The sequence below is a fragment of the Diadema setosum genome, chromosome 3 (genome assembly GCF_964275005.1).
Source record: "Diadema setosum chromosome 3, eeDiaSeto1, whole genome shotgun sequence".
Taxonomy (NCBI): Eukaryota; Metazoa; Echinodermata; class Echinoidea; order Diadematoida; family Diadematidae; genus Diadema; species Diadema setosum.
In genome coordinates this window covers 14,905,485-14,913,724 of record NC_092687.1, presented here as the reverse complement: position 1 = coordinate 14,913,724, position 8,240 = coordinate 14,905,485, and the positions used below count along the sequence as shown (strand labels likewise).

General features: G+C 38.8%; 1 long non-coding RNA gene across 2 annotated transcripts; it reads left to right on the top strand.

The window, feature by feature from the left end:
• Positions 1 to 1,937: 1,937 nt before the first annotated feature.
• On the top strand, positions 1,938 to 5,284 carry LOC140226212 (uncharacterized). 2 transcript variants are annotated; one of them, XR_011900914.1, is made up of 3 exons: positions 1,938 to 2,661; positions 3,571 to 3,829; positions 4,321 to 5,284. It is a non-coding gene; the product is annotated as an uncharacterized lncRNA (long non-coding RNA). The 2 variants fall into 2 exon arrangements; XR_011900913.1 differs by having other exon boundaries at positions 1,938 to 2,687.
• Positions 5,285 to 8,240: the final 2,956 nt, after the last annotated feature.

The window sequence follows — 8,240 nt, the reverse complement described above, 5'->3', positions numbered from 1 at the left end:
TGTGTACATAACATATTATGTGGCGTATGGTTGGGTGTTCATAATATCGGACACCTAACGTTTTTCTATCAATAGAAACATGAAAAATCTCACAATTTGCCTGAAATTTTACTCACGTGTGGAGAAAATACTCCGGATTCACAAGCGCGCACTGAAAATGCGATCTGAGGTACGCGCTCTAGATGGCGGCTTCGAACGCGTGGGGTGTCATTTTTCCGCACTCAGTTGCCCGGCTCATATCGACCGACCACCCCGCCCTCTATTGACAATACGTATAAAGCGTACGTAAACGCGTTTTTTTCGACAAGCTGCTGTTTTTTTCTAGTCGTAATTTTTTCCCCAATAATATTTGAATATATTTTGAATCCTTCGATATTACTTTTGAAGGACTGTTTGATGAATTTGACTTGATTTTCATTAGGAAACTTTTCATCGTAATTGAAATAAATTAGATGAGTCGGTTTGTTTTTTCACGGTATTCATTTCTCGTTTCTGCATCAACTCGTACGGTCGTAGCGGGCGACAAAATGTTTATGTCATGTGTATGTGTAACGTGTGTGCACGATCGTACAAGCGGCGGTGACAATTTTGCGGTCAAAATCGTCAAATTTATAATATTACGGAAGGATACTCTACATCTAACAACGAGTCAGCAAAGGTAGGCCTATTTATATGTAGTTACACGATAAACCTTATTCGATTTTGCTAAATTTCGGTAATTTAGAGGGAATACTTAGTTGTTTTCGCCACATTTTACTCGGTAGCGTAGCCCAGTGAAGAATCGAACACCGTTGCGCGTAGTCCCATGCGTACATTTTATTTCTGTACGCGCAATGCCATTATAATGCGCGGTCGGTCGTTATGGACCCGGTCGGTGGGTTGGACCCCTACCATACGCATACAGTACTCTTATACGTACAGTACTTACATGTGCGGGATTTCCGAGTGCGACGTGTTTGACTCGACTCTCTCGAGCGAGTGCTACATGTAGCTGACTGGTATTGACCCACAAAGGTACGTGAAAAATGCTGTTAGTTTTCCACTCATTTCATAAAACAAATGATGCACAGGATTATTTCGTGGCGTTAGTGGATGCAGCTCACTCTCGGGTATTTACAATGTAGTGCAACATGCACTCGGCTTCGCCTCGTGCATGTTTCACAATTGTAAATACCCTCGAGTGCGCTACGCCTTCACTAACGCCTCCTGTGCATCATTTGTATACATTAATAGTCATCATTTCGTCCAATTGATGTTTGGTCGAATCGTTATTTGGTTTAATTACTATTTGGTCTACAGTCAATTCGTCTAATAATAGCCATGTGGTCTATTTTTGGTGTAACACCAATTCATACCATCAAATACCGATTTGGTCTCTTATGAGTTGGTCTAATTCCATTTCGTCTAATCATCAAATGTGACCCTGCACCTCAAAACAAACAAAAAGTCGCCAGACATGAATTTTAAGTTAAGACCATTTTCTGAAAGAGCAGACTTTAAGCTTTAAAATGATGTATAGCTGAAATCAAATGGACTCTCCTAACCTATCTAAATATTGGAAAGAAAGCACAAAAACTCAGGAAAAATGTGAACTGAGAAAAGAGGCTCTGAAGTACAATGTCTATTCAAGCGCTTAATCTTTACCAAACCGTGTTGGCTGTGCGATGAACGGGACAAAAAAACAGGTAGTAAACCACCAGAGTAACAACAATGAAGGGATCATCAGATTAAACTGAAATTAAAGGGGGAGTCTTTTAACTCGGACATTGGGGCTATATAGAAGGTATTTGAGCTCACTAACACGATTCTGGCGTTTTTATCCACCAAAAATTGCTCAGTAACAAGAAATCGCTCAAAATGTTCACTGATTTGGGAACGCCCCCTAAAATTGGCAGCTGATTGGCTTATGCAATTTGACGTATGAGGGGGTAGACCCCGCGAAGCCACCGAGTTCGTCTAATGCGTTGGCAATGTAAAATGAGTGAAACTTTATCTATTTCTAAATCAAGATTTAACCAGTTCTGACAATCTTTGCGTCCCAAAAGTGATTTGAATATGTTGTTTAGACATTTTAGTAGAGGCCCAGTGACGCCACTGACTTTTTTGAACACTTTACCCGTGATAATTGCCTTTTTGGATCCGGTTTACGTTTGGAAAAAACTACATATTTTCTGCGAGAGAAAAAGACAAGTAGACGTACAGACAGCCGCTTTACTGCTAACCGTACATTGTGACTCTGTGTGTGTGCATGGATGATAACAACAAATTTCAACTGGAGACTGGATGGCACTCTAATTTTTACGATAACAGCATACCTTGCTAGCTCCGCGGAGATCGCGTTGCATTAGCTTTATACACGGTAAACAAGCTGGTAGCAGTACGTGGTCAACAAGACAGTGTTCTCAATATGGATTCAGACCTGGATTCGCCTTTCTGGCTGCTACCCCCACCGAGATGATGAAGGCGAAGGTAAAGCAGCCCCTCGTCAGCTCCAGCTCCAGCCCCACGCAACCCTAAATCTAATCTGTATTGAGTTCATCCCGCCCGTAGCCGTACCGTTCTGGAGTATATGAACCCGACTCTTCACCTCCCGCCCCCGGGGCAGTGGCCCGTGAGGATGCTGCTCGAGGAACAGGGTGATGGCAACGAGCCCGCGACGAGGTTTGGGACTTGGAAGATAATAATTGGTAACTATCACTAGTATCAAGTACGCTGAGAGTCTAGATAGTTCACTCTAACGTTAGGCCTAACGTTAATTTTTACAGAATGCAGGTCGATTGGGGTCGGAAAAATCAAAACAGAATTTTGTTTACAATACAACATGAACGTGAAACTGGAGTGGAAGAGGGACATCGGTAAACGACGGTATGAATTGAAAGGCTATGCACTGAGCTGGCGAGGCAGATGTCATACTTGAGCTCTCATATCTCTCGTCATAATGTCACAAGGACGAACTGATTTTTCAGATCCCGATTTTTTTTTCCCCGCATTTAACATTATTTTACTTGAGTCCTGGTATAAACTTTGATGTAATTCATAGTACTGTACCTGTATACGTAGGTACCCGGTATATAAGGAGGTCATTTCTCTGGCCCCAAGGACCTTCCTATCATGAGGTAATCGACTGGTAAATTCCAACCAAGTTTGTTTCCACTAGGCCCTCCTACTACAGTTTCACATGTAAATTGCCGAGCACGAGACAAGTTATGAAAGGATAAGTGAAAAACTGCTGTTTGCAATAAGGTACAAGTGTTTGCCGGCCATACCATAACTGCAATTTCAATTACCGTATGTGGCTGGGCTAAGCAGTGGTTTGAAGAGTCTGGTATCGGTGGTAACCTCTCTGGCAGTAGGGGTTCCTACAGGCCTAGTCATGAACGATATTTTGTTCACACTTGCCTAGAACTCAAACAATGATTTCACTGATGACTAATAGGCCTATAGTCTAAATCTCATTGTGTGACAGTGCAGTACTACTTCAAAACACCAACTAATAAACACAAAGAAGGAAATAGGAATGTGTTGTTCGTTATGTTTCTTCTTTTTTTTTCATTTTTTCTTTGTTTTCAGGTGCCTCTGTCGCAGCTGTGTTCCCACATGACCACTGCCAGGGAATCCGTTTGCTGCAAAGAGACAGAGCACATAATGGACAAGATTGAGAATTACGGTACAACGAAAGACATTTCGATGCTCCAATGCGCTGTATTATAGCACATCCAGGTTTCTCAACTGTGGGCCTCGATGAATGGGTGAAAGAAACTGGAAGCTACCAGGACACCCAACAGTAGGCCTATGGAGAAGGTGCTTGAACAAATGCTGCAGATAACAAGTGAGTTTGTTAGGCACATTTAATTCCCTATTTTATTTTCCAAATGTTGCAATAAAGATTAGGCTTTTTTCATATCCCTGATAATTTCCTAATGAATTTTATGGTGTCATTATACGATTCTACATATGAAAGATCCATTCACATTGTGTAATTTTATTCCTGTTCTCACGGTTTCTAGAGTAACACTTATGTAATATATTATCAAATTTTAGTCCCTTTGCATTCCATTGCATTCCATTTCATTTCATTTTTGTTTCAATTTCAGGCAGTCAATACAGCTGTACATGTTTTTATACATGTATTTTATCCTGCCATTATACAGTCGTCCCCAAAATAATGACTACCATACCCCGTGGGTCCCATTTACATTGTCTAATTTAAATCCTATTCTCAAGATAAATTCCTAGATGAACACATGATGTCATATAATACGATTATCAAATTTTACTCCTTTTGCATTCCATTTTGTTTCACTTTTGTTTCAATATCAGGCGATCAAGACATGTTGCATACCGGTAACTGGTGAGATGATGCTGGACATTTCTGGGCCAAAATGTGAGAGTCCTACTGCCATCTTCTGCTGTTAGAAAAATCTGATAAACTCATCCATCAGAAATAGTGACAGGCTTTCATTTTGCGTAGGTTCTAATAAGACTGTATATGCAGCACTGATATTGGGTGTAGAATGTGACAACTTGTCACATTGCGATCTGCTTAACGGGAATGTGGTCACAGTGTAGAAATGCATCACATAAGTTTGTACATTGCGAAATGTCACATGTATACTTTGTCAGACACCTTGTCCATTACCGGTATATTGGGTACACTGATGATATGCAGCGTCCAACACCAACTCATCAAGGCACACAGCTGAGAAACATGCTGTTGGACTTCAGCCTCTCTGTACAAATGATATACAGTACATTGTATTTTATTGTAATTTATTGATGCATGTTCAGTGGAACCTCAATATTATAAGCAGTGATATGACAAACTGTAGTTATAACAAGATCTTGATATACAGGAGTGATATCTCTGGTCCCATAATGTACCTCATTATAACAAGATTCGACTGTATGTCAAATGCACTCTTGTCTCAATTCTTACTCTTAGTATGCTCCCCCTCTCTCTTTTGTAATGTAGATCTACTGCATGTTTTAGCAATTGGAAAATGACACTTTCACAACCATACAACTGAAGGTAATTTTGATTGTGTAGAATTGACATGTTGAACAGCTATGTTGTCAATCATGGTCACAAAAAACAAATAACGATCTAATACAATTAAGATGCTGTAGCCTTTCCGGCAATAGCTTCACAGCCTCTATTTAGAGAACAGGACCAAGTCTAGTTACGAACTCATTGAACTGGAATGTAGCTGGCTCATATAGTAGTATTCTGTCATGAACCAGTATGCATTTGTCAAACATTCCTTCCAGCTGATTACACCAATTATATTTTGTAAGCAAATGGTAAAAAAAAGTGTGTTGTGTTTTCTATATGTAGTTGTAGCGGTTGTAGTAATACAGTACATGCAGTATAAATTCATCCTTATTAACAAAAAAAGATTAGCTTCATACAGACACATGAAAATGCACAAACATACACATATACACACACCCTCAGTACACTCATGCATATCAGATACAAACACACACCAACATCAGACACACATAGGATGAATATATCATTGATATATTTGCCCTATGTTTGTCTGATGTTCCCCCTCATGGAATGGATAGAAATATTCCCCTCATAGATATATGTACAGGTAAGATTTGTATGGCATTGTACATATGTATGCGATTTGCATGTTGGTGGGAGTGTTCAAGTGATGCCTGTTTGAATGTGTTTGTAGGTAGGGCCTATGTGTGTAGTATGGCAAAGGGTGTGTGTGTGTGTGTGTTGATGTGTGTATAGATAGGAGACCAAAGAAAATTAGTAAAAGGGAGTGAGGAAAAGTAGGGGAGGGGTATTGTACTTACAGGAGTGAGATTGTAAAACCCTACCAGTGTGTTATCTCCATATCCTAATGTTGGAACAAAATGGGATTTATTCCACTGGATCAATGGCAGCTGGTCAGTCAAGCACGCATGAGTGACATCCACATTTTACATCAAATCAGTCCGGAAGAGTTATCTTTTCCACATACATACTGTATATTTCATATCAATATTATGAGACATTCTCATGTAACAGTGAATCAAAAGCTTTGTGATTTCTTCTTCACTATACAGAAATCTCTACAGAACTCAAATTTAGGATAGAAATAATATATGTATTGCAAGTGTACATATACAAAACAATACAGGTGAGTGATGTTATTCAATCTTTCACACATTTAAAAATGTGTACAAATGTGTGAATGTATGTGAGCATATGTGCATGTGGGTGTTTGCTTGTGTGCACATTTTTCAGAAGTACCTATCTGCATGAATAATTATGAATGTCTGAGTCTGAGTGACCTAGCAATTGTTCTTTCATAAGACCCCTGACACCATATTCATAACAAAAAACAATGCTTAACTTTTAATGCTTGACTTCAATGATTATGTATGGAGAACTACATGTATAATAGATATCAACAGAATAATTCCCCAACTAGACTTAGCATCGCATTATGAATTCGGATTCTCCCTGTGGATGCATTCCAGGTCTCCGAACTTGAGTAACTGTCTGCTTAAACACAGATGAAGATTACGTAAAATGCTAATGCTTAGAACACATCTTGTTCTCCTTTTTCATAAATCTGTGAATCATATACCAAGAGTAAATTATTGCATTTCTTCTCAAAACTACATGTATATACAATTTTTTTCAATCCCTTTTGAGTGTGTTGTGTTCTATAATGCATGCACATCTGATTCTAAATTATCTTGTCAAAAGTATCAATATTTGATCATAAGAGTGATGAGCTCTAATCTATAACAGCAAACATGCTATGATAAAACCATAGTAAGGGACAGCATTCATGTAGAAATCTTCTAAACTTACCATTTTAATACAACACTAAATATCTCTACAGAATAGTGTTAAGAATGCAAGCCCATCTGTCCATAAATATGGTCATTTATGCTTTAAACATCAACAAAAGAATACACAGTTTTCCTTTTGTATCCACATGACTCCTGTATTGCAAATGAATTGTGATTTTGCTATTAAAAGGACAATATTCAATTGGCAAAGAAATGGTCTTTGAAACACTATATCAAGTTGGCATCATATTGTTTGTGATGAAATGCTACATACATGTTATACAGACGGGACACAACAGTAACCAAGGTGATCTTATCTTGTCTTTAGATGATCACTCATGAATAGAGCGCATAAGAATGCTGGGTATGCATAACAAAATTTTGAGTGTTTGTATCCAACATCTGACAGAAGAACAGATGAAAAAAATCATTCCACAAAAAATCTGTATCATATTGTACATAATATGAACTTCAATCTCAATTGCAAGGATTCCTGAAACCATCACATTATTTGTCAGGTGCAAATTGTCTCCTGTGATATTCAATAACTTCCTCCCTTGGATGACACACGATGGCACTCACAAGGGGAGGCGTTGAAGGCTGGCAGGATGCAGGAGTTTTGTCATCGTACTCCACAACAGCAGAAAGGACATCATCAACATGTGCTGTAGAAAATTCAACAGAAAGAAACAAAGGGACACACAAAATAGATGGAATTAAGATGTTTGCATTGGTTATTAGCAACAAAGTCCTTGAGGTGTCATGAACAGAAACCACCATTTTGATAATGACATTAAAAAAATCTTTGCAAATTCATATCAAAATTGGGGTTTGTCCTCCTCAATGCAAAGACTTGATTTGAGAATGCCAAAGTAGCCATTGGTCATGGAATGTGGAGTGTTGGTCTTCGGGAATGGAAAACTGACTGCCTCCCTTCTATGACTTCTGATTAGTGGAACAGGCATAAGACCTGCTCCTCCACCCCCCCCCCCTAAAAAAAAGAGAAAATGTATATCTTGACCTTTTAAAATTGATCATTTTATGTGTACTCAGTGGTCAAGAAAGCCATGCTTCTACAAAGACAAACAAATAATAAAATGTGTAGTTGACAAATTGTGCCATTCTAATATTTTTCTCTTCATTGTAATTGGTCTTGTAACGTGAATTCATTTTCTTCCAATATTGCATAAAATATCTACACCATTCTTTACGAACCTTCACACTAGAAGACCCAGCCTTGTATTTCGGCTTCACAATCTGGTAGAGCAGATCACCTGTTGCACCTCGAGCTTGCCTCCGGTCTCGATTTGTGTTGTACACTGTAATGCAATGCTGCCAGCTGAACCCTGTAATTAGTAATAGCATAGAGAGGAGTGAATTAAAAAAAAAAAATGTCTATGTAGGCCAGTAAGAACATGGTTAACTAGATGCATGTA